Source organism: Macaca nemestrina, chromosome 3 (assembly GCF_043159975.1).
Source record: "Macaca nemestrina isolate mMacNem1 chromosome 3, mMacNem.hap1, whole genome shotgun sequence".
NCBI classification, from domain to species: Eukaryota; Metazoa; Chordata; class Mammalia; order Primates; family Cercopithecidae; genus Macaca; species Macaca nemestrina.
Genome location: NC_092127.1, coordinates 122,839,242 through 122,855,656, shown reverse-complemented (window position 1 = coordinate 122,855,656; position 16,415 = coordinate 122,839,242). Strand labels below are relative to the sequence as shown.

Sequence of the window (16,415 nt, the reverse complement as noted above, 5' to 3'; positions counted from 1 at the left end):
CTGTTCTGATATTTTATTTTTCACACCAAATTAATGTTGTCCCTTTAGAACTTCATATAATTAGGATTTTACAATATACACTCTTGTTTTTGAGATTCATACCTGGTTTTTCATGTAGCAGTAATTTGTTCCTTTTATCTCTAAGAAGTATCACATTGTATGAATATACAACATCCTCCCCACCTTCACATTGCAACCAGAACCACAACTAATGCCAAAATATCACTTTAACTTTTTGTCCTACAAGCATCTGTGGTGTTCAGTAATTTCTTAATCTGAGTACTTTTCCATATATAGTGGAACCCAGTATGACATAATGATTAAGTGCATTAATCTGGGAAAATAATATCTTAATTTGAACTCTCTTTCTCCAATTACCTCTATGATCTTAGACAGGTAATATAAGTTGTCTGTGTCTCAGAATTCTTAACATTAGGATGGATATAATAATAAATACCTCGTTAAATTATTGGAATTTACAAAATTAACAAAATCATAAAGCAGTTAAATAGCATGACATATAAATGGACTCAAAGTATTAGCTACATTATTATTTGTACTGTCTACTTATCTGTGTTTAACATTGTTTAATAAGTTTCCTCTGGGTACCAACCACGGTTTTTATATAACTTGATATGGTAGGTGTCAATACACATTAATTCAAGGAATGAATAAATTACATTACTATGGAGAGCACACTATTATACAAATCATTGCAACCCAGCATGTATTTCTCATGTTTCACTGTTGAGAATGGAATTTATTTAACTTATTGTGACAAATACTGTAATTGTCCCTCAATACCCATTCTCTTATTCTATAATCCCCCGAGGTTTTTGACATAGCATACGGTACCCATTTGGCATTGTATTTCCTAACTTATCTTTCAACAGTTGAAGCTTTATGACTAGGTAACTAACTACCAATGAATTCTAAAAGAATTGGGAATTGCAACTTTTGTATGTCATCCTTACAAGAAGATTGTTTGACCGCTACCTCTTCTTTCTCAGTGTCACGGTTCGAATGTGGATGAGGTCCTTGTGAACTGTTTTAGCCTTGCAGGTGAGGCCAGTAAGTTAGGGGAGTACAGATCAAGAGGCAAAATGGGAACTGGGTCTCTGCATGACCACTTAGAAATTTTTTTTTGTGGGTGTGCAACTTGGACTATTTACAAACCTTTAGACTGTTAGTTGAAAGATGAAATGCTGGTTTACTTTGACTGAACCATTCTATTTTATTTTATTTTATTTTTAAAGTAGTTTAGCCTGTACCTTAAATAGTACACTAATTCCAGGAGAAAGGAATGTAAATGGCCAAAAGAATCACCAAGGCTTCTGAATAAATGAACTATAGATTTAGTTGTCAGGACTGACTTCTAAAATGATGCTAGAGAATTGGGCCACTGGATCATTACTGAATTTTCTAAAATCAGAAAACTACCTATGGAAATGACAGTTGTAACCACAAGTCCTAGCTCCAGATCCATGGGCAGATAAAGCTATAATCAGAAAAATTCACACCCAGGAAGCTGTTATTATGAAGAAATTGACAATGAAATCTCAGATGTCCTCACATTGGACTTGCCAGCATTAATTGAAAAATTAGCAGAAGAGTGACATCTGCCTCACTCTGTATTCTAAATAGCACTTGAATGTCCCTGAGGATGAACACTTAATTATCCATAACTGTTGTTGCAAAGGTGTCTGTGGAATTTTGTATTTATATTTTCAGCCTCTGCAAGGCAAGAAGGCCCTTGACATTGAACAGAGTTTGAAAAAAATGTTGAACACCAATGCACTTGATTCTGTGCATAGGGTATGCGTTTCAATTGCAAAATTTTAAACCGTGTTACCATAGGAGTGTGACTGAACTCTCTGAGTCTAAAAGATAACTGCCTAATGTCATAATAATCCCAATGTAGTGAGTGATTACTGCATATGGATAAGTTAAATGAACTATATAAATGACACAAGGAACAGGGGAAATAATTTGAGTACTTTGTTAAATATTATCTACACTATATGTGAAACAGTTTGTATAACTTCAAGTAGACTGGAAAATCTTTATACCTAAAAACTTAAATATCCAAGAATCACTTTCCTTAACATGAAAGGACATATTCTGTGTGATTTCATTTTTTTCTAAATTTATTGAGACTTTATGGCCCAGCACACAATTTGTCTTGCTGACCACTCTGTTATATTAGAAAAGAATTTGTTGTATAATTGTTGTTTGTAGTAAACAACAACTATAGTTTGTTGTAGTTTGTTTATAAATATAAATTAGTTTGACTTAGTTTTTCATCTTCTTCAAGTTTTCTATATCTTACTCAATTTCAATTTGTTCTGTGAAATATTACTGCCCTGTAATTATCTGTTTTTCTGTTCTTTCAGTCTGTTTATATATATATAAAGAAATTGGAGCAAAGAGAGGTAAACCTTTGCAAATATGCTTTGAGTTTCTGGAGACAGATATTGCTAAAAAGGAAATCTTTGCTGTTATTTTTCAGTTGGAGGAAATAATAAATTGCTCCTTTTCAGTGTTTGATCTCTCCATTTTAAAAAAAAATTTCCTAAAACCAATTTTTTTTCATAATCAAGATTCTAGGTAGGGCTAACACTTTATCAGAAAGGAGTTTAGATGAGCTTTCAACATGCAGAGAAATTTGAACGCTTCTAGCCAGCGGGAAAATGTAAACAAAGAAAATGATCCAGGGAAATACACTTAAGGTGTGGTTTACCTTGAGTATAACCCAGGGAAACAGGGATGTCTTAATGGAATATATACTACATAAAGGTTTGGGGAAAGACTGTGAACATTCTTCAATGTCAGAACCAGAAATTACAATCCTATTCTGCAAGTGAAAATGTGTCAGAGACCATTTTAGATAGAGCAGGAGAATGACATGATCACTTCTGAAACTCTGGAAGATTATGCTGACAACATTTTACAGGATAGTTTTATAACAGAAAATTCTAGAGAAAGAGTTTCAGGGTCATGTGGCTGACACAGGAATAAACCACTTTTGTGAAGCAGCCGTATCCAGAGGAGATAAAATAGAAGTGGATGAAGAAGTCTTCTGCTTAGTTCACGACTTTCTCTATTACATGATCATGCCATTCACTGTTATTTAATGTGACTGCAAAACATATTACGATAACCATAGGGGATGTCAGTGGAAACTGATATGTAAAAGCACAAAATGGGAGTTACAGTTTCTGTGCTCGATTACTAAGAAACATAAACAAAAGCTATCAGAGATATCTCACAAACTGGAGATAATAATGTAATGATCAGTTTGGCCACAGTAAAAATATATCGTTGTGTGTATGTTTTAACTTAAATTTTATATATGATAATACCACTGTGAACTGTTAAAAAAATTCGGCCGGGCGCGGTGGCTCAAGCCTGTAATCCCAGCACTTTGGGAGGCCGAGGCGGGCGGATCACAAGGTCAGGAGATCGAGACCACAGTGAAACCCCGTCTCTACTAAAAATACAAAAAATTAGCCGGGCGCGGTGGCGGGCGCCTGTAGTCCTAGCTACTCAGGAGGCTGAGGCAGGAGAATGGCGTGAACCCAGGAGGCGGAGCTTGCAGTGAGCCGAGATCGCGCCACTGCACTCCAGCCTGGGCAACAGCGTGAGACTCCGTCTCAAAAAAAAAAAAAAAAAAAAAAAAAAAAAATCCATGTAATTTTTTTGAAATGTCATTTAAAATGACACTACCCTGTCATAAATTTCTGGTGAGCCTTTGCCTGAGGCATATTTGACATAATTTAAAAAAATAATATTGTAAAGAGTTCATTGAAATTCATTTTGTTTTATTGATATTACAACTCTTTTAATGTGATGATAAACACATTTAGAAAGTTACAATGGTACAGACGTCTAAGTCAAAATTAGAGTTTAAACTAAGGTAATGATAATGAAATTTTAAAAGTGTGGGCGGATATGAAGACCATAAGAAAGATAGAATAGATAAAATTTTAAATGATTCACTAAAATTTGGGAAATAAATATAAGAACACATTTCTAATAGATGAAGGAAATATTGATTCAACTGGCCTAATAACATTATGTGTGGATTATATCTGGAATGACAAAAGCTCAGCTCCTTAAAGCGGGAAAGTTCAGACTTACTAATATTCCAGATGATCCAGAAATTGGAAGAGAAGGAAATGTGATTATTAGGAAGGTTTAGTTAAAACTGGAGAAAGAGGGAGAAGAAATTGGGAAACATCTAAACCTATTAGTAACATAAATAGTATCTACCAGATGTGTATTGTGAATCCTATAGCAATCACTGTAATAAATATATAAATAGATAGATAGAGTTGTTCTAAACTGTTATAAAGGAAATACATTTGAACGCTAAAGCATTTCTCACATAATTCAAATGAAGATAGAATAGGTGGTGTATTAGCATTCTCCAGACACAGAATCAATAGCATTTCTTTCTTAATTTCTTTTTTCTTTTCTTTCTTTTTCTTTACCTGAGAGAGATTTATTATAAATAATTGGCTCACAAGATTGTGGAGGTGACAAATCTCCACCAATAATGGGTAAAAAAACAAAGGCTTATGCTGAAGGTAAGAACAAATACTGTTCTTGGTTTTGAATTTGAAGACAATTTGGACTACACTGGAAAGTAGAGGGAGATTGAGTCATGTCCATGGTGTTGACTGAGGCATTCATGACCCTGGGATTGAGGGAAGTATCAAGCTTGAGGGATAATTCTCAGAAGGTTGGTGTCCATGAATTACAGTATTGGAAGTTATTTTCCACAAAATAGTAGCCTTTCATTATTACCAAACATCCAGTAAAGTCTCATTATTACTTAACTGTGGCTTCCTGATGAACTGTGGTGGATTAAAGAGATAGGACTTTCTCACATAAGGTTAGAGGAGAAGATCCTTCTCCCTTCTCACCTACCACGGATGCTGCTGTGAACAATGTCCTTAGAAAAGCCTCTGAAGGATACAGTAATCTCATAGGGCTCAAGATGGCCAGGTGGCAGGGAGGCTAAGCAAGAGAGCAGAGGATCCCATTGGTGACTTTCTGTGCTAGGCACTATGCGAATATCCCCAAAATGACTGAGAAACTCTCTGAGGAGGGCTATTTCTGGGGGAAAAAAAAAAAAAAAAAGAAAAGAAAAAGGGAAGAAAACTTGTATTTGAAGTCAAAAAGTTTAAACCTTTTTTATTATTATAAATAATAAAGTATAGAAGGTAAATGATTTAAGTTTTAACAGTGAGGTTAGTGTACATTTTGATTTTAGAGCTTCAGTTTTATCCTGGTATGTCTGAAAATATGATCTCTAATGTGTTATCCCATAGCATTAAAAAAAAAAAAAAAACTAGCTAAAATGTGAATGCATAATAGAAATGAAACTCTTTCATCTCATTCAGAAGATCAGTGTAAAGCCGATGTATGGTGCTTTACCATTGGTAGGATAAAGGGTGAGCTCCTCCTGCCGAGCTTCAAGCCTCTTACTCTGAACAACGGAAAGAAACTCTCCATCACCACTGGGCTGTTAGAAGTAGTTCTCCATAGGAAGCTTTAGAAAGACACCATTCAGACCAGGCTGTGGGACACCTTTATGCCTTGTTAAAGAAACATAGGTATTAAAAGATTAAGGTAGCATTGAATAAAAGGAAGTTTAATATCTTCCTCGGAATTTTTTTAGATTACAGAGACTCTATTTCCTCTATGCATGGTATTTTCAGAGACTTTTTTTTTTTTTTTTTTTTGCTTATTGTATGTGACATTTTATATGTAGACCTTATATTGCTGTAGTCTTGTACAAAGTGCTAAAACATTTTCCCTTATAATATTTGGAGTGGAATGTTCTAGCATTTTATGCCGTGAACACCTGCAGGAAACTATTCATTATGAAACAAGATAATAAGGTACCAAGACGCTATGAAAATGTAATCTGAAAGTTTAAACTTAAGATAGGTTAATTTTTACAATTGTTAGAGCTATTGCTATATTCTTAAAAAACTATTTTAAGCCGTTTAATGATATGAGTAAAATTAAGAATATGACATAGAGTGAGCATAGAATTATTTTATGAAGTGACAACCACACTATGGATAATTTTGTTATGATCTGACTCTGACTTACCTCTCCAGTCTTGACTTTTATTATTCCCTTTTCTGTTGTATATAACATGGCATCTGAATAAACATTTTGCCAAAGAAGATATATGAACGACCAATGGATATATGAAAAGGTGCTCAACATCCCTAGTCATCAGGGCAATACAAATCAAAACCACGGTGAGATGTCATCTCACATCTGTTAGAATGGCTATTATCAAAAAGTCAAAAAAGAAAAAAAAAACTGTCGAAGAGGATGTAGAGAAAAGGGAACCCTTGTACATTGTTGGTGGGAATGTAAATTGGTATAGCCATAATGGAAAACAGTGTGGAGGTTGCTCAAAAATTAAAAGAATAACTACTACATGCTCTAGCAATTGCACTTCTTAGTATATATTTAAAGAAAATGAAATGAGTATCATATTCATTGTAACATTGTTCACAATAGCCAAGATATAAAAACCCAACTGATTGTCACTGGACTGATGGATAAAGAAAACGTGATGCACATACAAATGCACACACATTCTAAAATATTATTCAGCCTTAAAAAAGAAACAAATCTTATAATTTGCAACAACATGGATAACATGAAGAACATTATGGTAAGGGAAATAAGCCTGATACAGTAAAACAAAATACTTCATTATTATCATATCACTTATTTTAAAATAAAAAATAAATTGAACTCATAAAATCAGAGTAGAATAGTGCTTACTAGGGGCTGGGGCCTGGGGGATTAGAGAAATGAGAAAATTTTGGTCAAAGGGCACACATTTTAGTTATAAGATAAATTCTAGAATTCAAATTGAAGCATAATGACTATGGTTAAAAATAATGTATTATATTTTAAAAATTTGCTAAGATTGCAGATCTTAAGGATTCTTATCGCAAAAATGTGGGTATAAATATGTGTGGTAATATGTATGATAATTAACTTGGTGGTAATAATTTCATAATGTATATGGATATACTAGGTATATATATTAAATGCATTGAATATATATAATTAATTGTATTTGCCAATGATAACGCTGTAAAGTTGACACAAATAGTAAGAACCCAGCCCTAGGACACTTCTTTAAGAAGATTCTTGAACAAATTATATTTCCTTTTTCTTTAACCTTTAAGCCTTTTGAATTGTCTCTTTTACCTTTGCTCCAGTTGGCTCCATTTAAAATCATAATTTAGGATGATTTTCCAGGAAACTTGCCCTCCCCCTCCCAACCCTAGATAAAATATTCCTTTTCTATGTATCTTTGGTTTCATGTACTACCTCTATCATCACATTCATTGCTAGTTTTATCACACATTCTACACTTAATTACGTATTGCTTGTTTGACATCAAGATGATTGAAAAATACAAAGATTATTCTCACTGGGATTTTTTTTTTTGTGGGCAAAAATAGATACTAAGTAAACAAACAAATGAGAGCATATTGAAGGCAATAATTATGATTATTACATCAGGGAATTACTGTAATTCTTCTGAAAGCACTAATTACAGTTACTGGCTGTTACTTTTGTGTGGATGGAGGATAGAACATGAGAATGATAGCACTTAGTGTAAGTGGTCAAGGGAAAACATCCCTGAAGAACTCAAAATTGAATAAGGAGAAAGACCTAACCATGAGAGAATGTGAAAGAATAGTAAGTGGCAACATATAAATATTCCTAAGTTTACACAAGCTTGGTATAGAAATAGAAAGGAATAGAAGGAAAGTTTGCTTGGTTTAATTAGCAAAGAGGACAGTGGAAGCAGATGAGGGGTCAGAAAATATAATGCTTTCTAGGCCATGGTCAGAAGCTTTACTTTTATCACAATTATAATGAAAGATCATGTGAAAATTTTTAATAGAGAAGTTGTGAGAGAGACAAACCATTGTTTTTTAGTATTCTCTCTCTCTCTCACAACACACAGACACACATGCAAGCACACAGACACCTTCTTCCACTTGGTAGCAGAACCTTTGCGTATTACTTGTGTGTTTGGTTATTGGGATTTCCCAATCTGCCTTATAGGTAGCTTTGGACATAGAAGTTTGTCCCAGTGGCTTACGAGTAAAAGTGACTTGTGCAATTTCCAGATCATCTTAAAATTCAATAGTAATTATAATTCAGTTTATAATATAATATTATTAGATAATTATTGGATATAATTATTAGATTAATAATTGGATATTATTACTGAATTAAAATTCTGAATATTTTTCTCCACTGGCAAGTGTTGACATCTTTGTTCAAAATCAGTTAATGATAGATATGTGGGTTTATTCTGGACTCTCATTTCTATCCTATTGATTTACGTGTCTGTCCACGTGCTGGTACTACAGTAACTAGATTACCACTGTTTCATAGTAAGTTTTGGAATTAGGAAGATGAATCTTTCTGGTGTGTTTTTGTTTTACCTTCCAAGATTGTTTTGTCTATTCTGGGTCACTAGCAATCCCAAACAATTTCGGAATCAACTTGCTAATTTCTCCAAGTAAGTAAGCAGTGATTTTGATAAAGGTTTCATTGAACCTATATATCAGTTAAGAGTATTGCGATCTTAATAATGTTAAATCTTCCAACCTATGAAAATAATTTTTTTAATAATTTAGATTTTTAATTTTTTTTGTCAATGTTTTATACTTTGTTCAGAGTATGGGTTTTGCACGTCTTTTGTTAAATATTTTTCTGTACATTTTATTCTTTTTGATACTATTGCAAATGAAATTGCTTTCTTCATTTTGTTTTTGGAGTTTTCATTACAAGTATTTAGAAATACAGTTCATTTTTATATATTCATCTTGTATACTGAAACCTTGCTGAACTCACTTATTAGTTCTAGTATTTTTTATTGGTTGCTTAATTTTTTCTTGTATACATCATTATGATATCTACAAATAAGTATACTTTAATTTCTTTCTTTCCAATCTGCATACATTTTATTTATTTTTCTTGTGTAATTTCCCAAGCTAGACTCTTCAGGAAAATGTTGATTGAAGTGGTAAGAGAAAACGTCTTTGTCTGATTCCTGATTTTCATGGGAAAGCGTCACCATTAAATTCAGTGTTAGTGTAGGTTTTTGTAGATGCCCTTCACCTGGTTGAAGATGTTCCCTTTTATTCTTAGTTTGTTGAGGGTTTTTATTATCAAAAAATATGGAATGTTTCACAAATTTACATGTAATCTTTGTCCATGGTCCATACGAATCTCCTTTGTATTTTTCGAATTTTAGTATATGCTGCCAAAATGAGTACAATGTAACATGGTTTTAATTTCTTTATATTTTAAAGCTTATTATATTGTATTAATGATATCCTTTTTACTCTTTCATGTCTTCCTTCAGTTAGTATAAACTCATTTACAGCAGAACTCAAATCACTGCAGTCATTATTAAATCTCTAGTTGCTAGCTCTGTGACTTCACATTTTATGTGTTCAATCAATAGTTACTGATATCAGTGATGCGATATTCAGAAGGCAAATAGAATAAGCTTTAACTGATGGAATCATTGGAAGACCATGATGTAATTCAATTTCTGCCATTATTATATAACATGACCCTAATAAAATGATTCCTTCTTCTAGGCCCAGTTATCACATCTATAACTTGTGTTTAGAGCTAAATAATCTCTAATTTACTTTAGATCTCTCATATGGAGTCTTAATTCAGTTTTTATAATTTGTTCTTCATTTTAATATACATTTTATGACTTGTATGAATATTATTGCTTTTACATTATTAGGGGTTACAAAAAAGAATCAGAAAAATATTTTTTGATAACTGACTTTTGACTTCCATCATACCATATCCTTACAAAAATTTAATATCACCTAAGTGCAGGATTAGTTTATTCTGTTTGTACTGATGAAGTAATGGAGCATCAACTATAACTTTTTTTGCATAATACCAAATCTGGAATATAAGCCCAAATTAATGTTTTTATTTCTTTTTCTACATTACAGTGCCTCTCACTGATAGCAAGGGGAAAATTTCCCATTAGATGTACATTTGGCGAGAATAAAAAATTTAATTGCTAATTTAGTTTTTTTTTAAGACTAATCAAATGAAGTAGTGAGAGTGAAGAAGGAACAAAGATATCTGTAACTGGTTGTGATCAACCAATTACAATCACTAGTGCACTCGGACTAGTCGAAGGGCATGACAAAGATGACTTTCATCATATAGGTCCTTGACTTTTCAGAATATCTAGGTTAAGAATATTTGGTTTGCCTAACTGTAGGTTAAAGAAAAAAAAAATCAAAGATTTTCCTAGCTGCAAGGTTTCTCTGTGTGTATGTGTGTGTGTGTGTGTGTATATATATAAAATATATGTAGTATTTTTAATTATTCTGTTTTTCACATAAAACAGATATTAAAAATGCATATGTAGTATTTTTAATATCTGTTTTAATTCACATAATTATAATTTAATTCACATAATTAAAACAGATATTAAAACATATATAATATATGTAGTATTTTTAATTATTCTGTTTTTCACTTTTTTCTAGAACTACTTATTTTAAGGGTCAGCTTCTTCAATCACAATTTTTAAACAGATTTATTAATAAATAAACATTGTAGGAATTCCCTGTGTGAGCTATTTATAATACTTAATTTTTAGAAAAGGATAAACTCTTCCTTTTCTTATATTTATTTTCTAATCTTTAAAAAATATACAAAAAGGACACCATGATCTAAAAGGAGGCATTGACCGAACTGCTACAGGAAAGCAGATTTTTAGGTTTTAAAGGAACAAGCTCAACTTAAGAGATTTCTGTCTGAGTGACCTAGAGCTACCTTATTCTTTTTTATTAGGATCACTGGAGACTTTGTTTAACAAATTAAAAAAAGAATCAAAATGAGTTAGTTACATTATTTTCACAATTCAAAATGAATTGTGTTATGCAGGCATTTCATACTCTTACTAGTATACTCTGTATTATAAGAGTGAAGAAAACCCATTGCTAGGAAAACACAAAAATTATATTATCCACAGTTCTTAGCTTGAAATCTAAGACAAAAACTTTTCAATTTCCTGATAGCATGCTTATTACCTGATAAGATAAACTCTGGTATTTTCCCATTTTTTTTAAAAAAAGTTTTCCAATGCTTACTGCTGTTGTTCAGAAAGCTTAATTGTTATTGAAAATTGATAGAAAAAATAAAAACCTTCTGTCTTAAAATGATTGTAGCCCTAGCTGACTTTTCTTTATTATTGCATCTGGAGAACAGCTCCTTGCTGATATTCTTGGTAGTTACTGTTCATCACATTTTGGATGTTGGCAGAATAAAAGCCTTCCTTTCACACATCTTAGATGTCACTTATGCTTCATTTCGCTCACTCTTGGTTTCAAGTCTTTCACACCAAAACAAATGGCTTATCTTTCTCTGTTTCTTCCTGCACAATCTTGTAAGATTTTCTCTCTTCTTGGCTGGCTATAATATCCTCTGTTTTTGCGAGATAGGCTTCCCAGTTTCCCTGGGTGAGTAGAAACCGCTAAGGACCTAATTGACTTTTTTCTGTTGTTGCCAGAGAAGCTGCTACTGTTGCTGAAAACATGTACCTTTTGTCACTGACTCTACCATTGCCAAAATGTTAGTATAGGGACCATCTACATTTGTTCACTACTGGACATTTGTATGTATGTAGCAGCCATTTTTGGAGGAACACCAGACTTCTCCATGATAAGGAGAAGAGGAGATTTGAAGCCACCAGTACTGTTCCTGTTAATACAGAGTAATATTTCATCCTAATTATGAAGAACATTAGTATATATTATTCATTTTTAATACATAAAGTTATGGAGAGTTAGAATTGTGATTGACTGGAGAGACAGAGGCCGATACTTCATCTTTATAGATATGAAAACTAAGGCAATTATTCTCTTGTTCATCTTGGAAATAAGTTCTTTTCACTACAGTATATTGCCTTTTCGTTGTCAAGTGGGCCTTTAAGAATTTTAGCACAAATCTTTAGGAAGAAGTGGAATATTTGAATATTTTAATGGTGAGAATTAAAATGAGTCTAGTTATGATCCCTAAAGATTATGGATAAATCAATATATGATTATTTTATGATAGAACAAAAATGGGTGAGTATAAAGGGGTGAAATATAATTACACAGAGTTTTTGTTTTTTTACAATTTGTGAACTTATAGTGTGGAAACAAGCATGTTAAATAATTAGTTTATTCGCCGGGCGCGGTGGCTCAAGCCTGTAATCCCAGCACTTTGGGAGGCCGAGACGGGCGGATCACAAGGTCAGGAGATCGAGACCATCCTGGCTAATATGGTGAAACCCCGTCTCTACTAAAAATACAAAAAACTAGCCGGGCGAGGTGGTGGGCGCCTGTAGTCCCAGCTACTCGGGAGGCTGAGGCAGGAGAATGGCGTAAACCCGGGAGGCGGAGCTTGCAGTGAGCTGAGATCCGGCCACTGCACTCCAGCCTGGGCGACAAAGCGAGACTCCGTCTCAAAAAAAAAAAAAAAAATAAAAAAAAAAATAATAATAATAATAATTAGTTTATTCGTTTAGATTTGAACTCACTTAAATTTAAATTTCAATTGGCATAAATCCAAGGAATGTTTTTTTGTGCAACTGCTAAAAAAAAATTAAAAAAAAATAAAAGAATAAAAAAAAAAGAAAAGTTTTTCCAAAGGAGCCTAGAATGTGAAAGGAATAAAACACCCTCCCACACACATGCACACATACATTCATGCTTTAAAAAGTAAACAAACAACAATCCTTAGCTATTATATGATTTATTGTCATTTTATAAGTATTAAACATTCTGGATTGATACTTGTCTTAATTCTTTTAAACAGTGTCAAGTTGTGTAGTAGGAAGACTCCAAGAGCTATCTGCATAGTCAGTCTAAGCCTAAAATTATCAGAAACCCTCTATGTTTGATTTATTTTTCATCTCTCAGTGTATTTTAGAATGAAATAAACTACCTTTTTATTAAAATAGTTCAATCCTATATCACTCAATGTGTTACAGTCTGCATTATGTTTTTAGAGCTTGATGAAAGATATAAATTGTCAATAAATATGATGTGGCCAATATTAATATACTTAAATAAAACTAATTTATATAAAAATTTAAACAAATGCATGTTAGTAGAAAACAAATAGACATTAATAAACAAATATATAATTGATTGTAAAGCAAATACATAAATGAGACCTTTTCAGAGATTGGCAAATGCTTTAATAAAATAAAATGGGAGAATATAATAGAAATTGGTTGGGATGGATCAAGTGAGGTGGGGCATTTTAAATTTGGTGATTCATGTTATATCAGAGTTGGAAATGTAATATGACACCAGAATGTTAGAAAAGACTTAGCAAGCAAAAATCTGGGAATTAGTATCCGAAATGCAATAGGAATTTCAAAGGCTAAGATAGAACAACACTAGCTTGTTTGAAAAATCTAGTGTGGTTTAGTATTGAGAGCTGCTATGGTTTCTATGTTTGTTCCCTCTCAAACTCATGTTGAAATTTATTTGTCATTATGAGAGTAGTAGGACATAAGACCTTTAAGAGGCATTTTGGCTATGAGGGCTCTATTTTCATGAATGAATTAATGCCATTATTTTATTATTAGGTTCATTATTCAAGATAGCGGATTTTTATTGAAGGACAAGTTTGGTCTCCTTTTATGTATGTCTTGCCCTTTCTCTGCCCTTCTGCCTTCTACCATCGGACATGGAACAATACAGCAAGAAGGTCCTCACAAGATTCTTGCCCCTTAATCTTGAACTTCTCAGCCTCTTGAACTGTGAGAGATACATTTCTATTTCTTATAAATTACCCAGTCTCAGGTATTCTATTACAGCAGGACAAAACAGTTTAAAACAAGAGCCCTAGGAAGGTGGCTTGAGACAAGGTTGAAGATTTTGTCATAACCCACAATATGTAGGAGCTAAAAGGTCATGGTGAACTGTTGGGCAACTAAATGCAATGAAAAACTGCAGTAGTGATCAACTAAAAGATTATCATTATCTGACACATGCTTTAAAAATTTTCTGTGGCTGAATTATGGAAAACAAATCTTTAATATTTGTCTTCATATAGTTGATATAAACTGACAAGTATTTTTTCTATGACTGCTTTACGTTTTTCTTTCCTCTCAATCTCTCTCTTTAGTGTGTGTGTGCGTGTGTGTGTGTGTGTGTGTTGTTATTTTTGAGTAATCTTTGAGGATGCCACTATAGTAGTTAGAAAGTTCTTATGCACCCTCAGGAGGTTCTAAGCTATGACCTTAAACTTCTTCCTATGGCACAGGGTAAGCAACAGAATAATAGAACGTTACAGAAAATCCAGTTCAGTTTGACTGACTGCTAAGTTGCCAATGAAATTCAGTGAGGAAATTGGTATTTCAAATAAATATCACAGAAAAAATATTGACTGCTATTTGAAAAAAATGTAAACATTAGCCCTTTACTCAAAAATATTTAAAGAAGAATCATAGTCCTAAATGTGAAGTGTAAAACAATAAAACTGTTGGATTAAATTATAGGCAAATATTTATATGATCTTAATGCAAGCAAAGACTTTTTAAACAAGATTCCAAAAGCACAAGTGTAAAAACCTTAACTGAACTTCAATAAAATTTATGACATCTATACACAATTGAATATGTTGATAAATAGATGATAAATTCAACAAGTTTCCCAATCTAGAATAAGTAAAGTTTTTCTAGGAATCAGAGAAAGATAAAACTCTTGTTTTTTTTAAATAAGCAATAACTCAATATGTATTTTTACAGTCATAATCAAATAGTGAATAAACATAATAAAATGTATTACCATAATTAATCCTCAATAAAATGTAAATTAATTCCACAATGAGAACTGCTACTCACTTAATGGCTAAAAATGAGAAGACTGATTATACCAAGTGTTGATGAACATGTGAAATAACTGAACTCAAATATATATTGCTATTTGAGTGTTAATGATATTAAGATGTTGGAATACAGTTTAGTATTATTTACTTAATTTAATTAAATGGTTACCCTATGACTAACAATTTTATTCTTAAGTTTATAATCAAGTAAATATGGTGCATATGTTTATTAAAAGACATGAATACAAAATATTTATTGCTCATTTTACACTTGAGACAAAAACTGGAAACAGCTCAAATTTCCATCAATAGGACAGTGGATAAATTATTATATTTTAACAAAATGAATTCTACCTATAAATAAAATAAGATTGACCTATTAATAGATGCTATAGCATTGATGAATCCCACAGACATCATTTGGAGCAAAAGGAGTCAGACAATAGTCAATATGATTATATGTACTTGAAATCAAAAAACAGGATACTAATTTAGGATAGTAGAATTCAGAAGAGTCATTACTTTTGAGAATATACTGATTGGCAGAGGGTAAAGAGACTTGTTGATACCATATGCTTTATGATTACTTAGCTGGAGATTACATGTTAGTTCATGTATGTGTAAAACGTCATTACATTTAAGCAATTATTATTAGTACACTTTTCTTTATGTGTCTGATACATTAATAAAAAGTAAAAAATTTATAATTTTTTACATTCTCAAATGATAAATTAACAGATTTCTTGATTAACGCATGCAATAAAATAGAATGAGTTAATGCTGAAAAACAAAACACAGCAATATCATTTCTGTTTGAAAAATAGTAATTTCAATTTAGCTTTATGTAAACAAAACGACGACAGCAACACAACAATCATGACAGAGAGAGAGAGAGAAAGAAAGAAACACTGCAAATTTTCTGAGAAAGGACCAGGGTGATAACACTACTAATTAACCTATTTTTGGCTTGACAAGTGAAAACGAATTTCCATATCCATGGATGTCAGCCACTGGCTTATTAAGTAGTATGTAGTTGGAAAACAGCCAAGATTAGGAAGAGAGATGAGAGAAAAGCCTTATTAAATAAGACATCCAGGAAAGATAAAGTGAGAAGAATACAGTACAGAAATGTACAAGATTACTCAACATCACATGTACAAGTAGAAAGCATTGATTTTTTTTTTATTTGATTCTCTTCTAGATATTTTCCCTTTATATACTTCGTACCAAATTAGTAATCTTCCAATCTTTAAAAGCAGATGCTACAATTAAGGCTATATTTCATGCTTTTTTCCCCCTTGTGTCTATGGAAGTTCACACTATTTCCTTCAGAAATCTTGGATGTATACCATATGGTCCTGGTGATTTATTGGACTTGAATTACTCTACTTGCTCTATAACTTTCTCATTTAAGACGTCAATCTTTGTCAAGGGCACCATCTGATGCTCTGTGAAAACTGCCTTAGGAA

At 32.4% G+C, this 16,415-nt stretch overlaps 1 long non-coding RNA gene and 1 other non-coding gene across 2 annotated transcripts in view; both read right to left on the bottom strand.

Annotated features, from left to right (window-relative positions):
- Positions 1–5,260: 5,260 nt before the first annotated feature.
- LOC139362195 (uncharacterized) overlaps positions 5,261–16,415 on the bottom strand; it is a 38,483-nt gene continuing 27,328 nt past the window's right edge. Inside the window, exon 3 of the long non-coding RNA XR_011620583.1 lies at positions 5,261–5,603. This is a non-coding gene — a long non-coding RNA (uncharacterized lncRNA). The remainder of the gene's footprint in view (positions 5,604–16,415) is intronic.
- Positions 9,243–9,345, bottom strand: LOC112423453 (U6 spliceosomal RNA). The gene has a single exon (XR_003013933.1). It is a non-coding gene; the product is annotated as a U6 spliceosomal RNA (small nuclear RNA).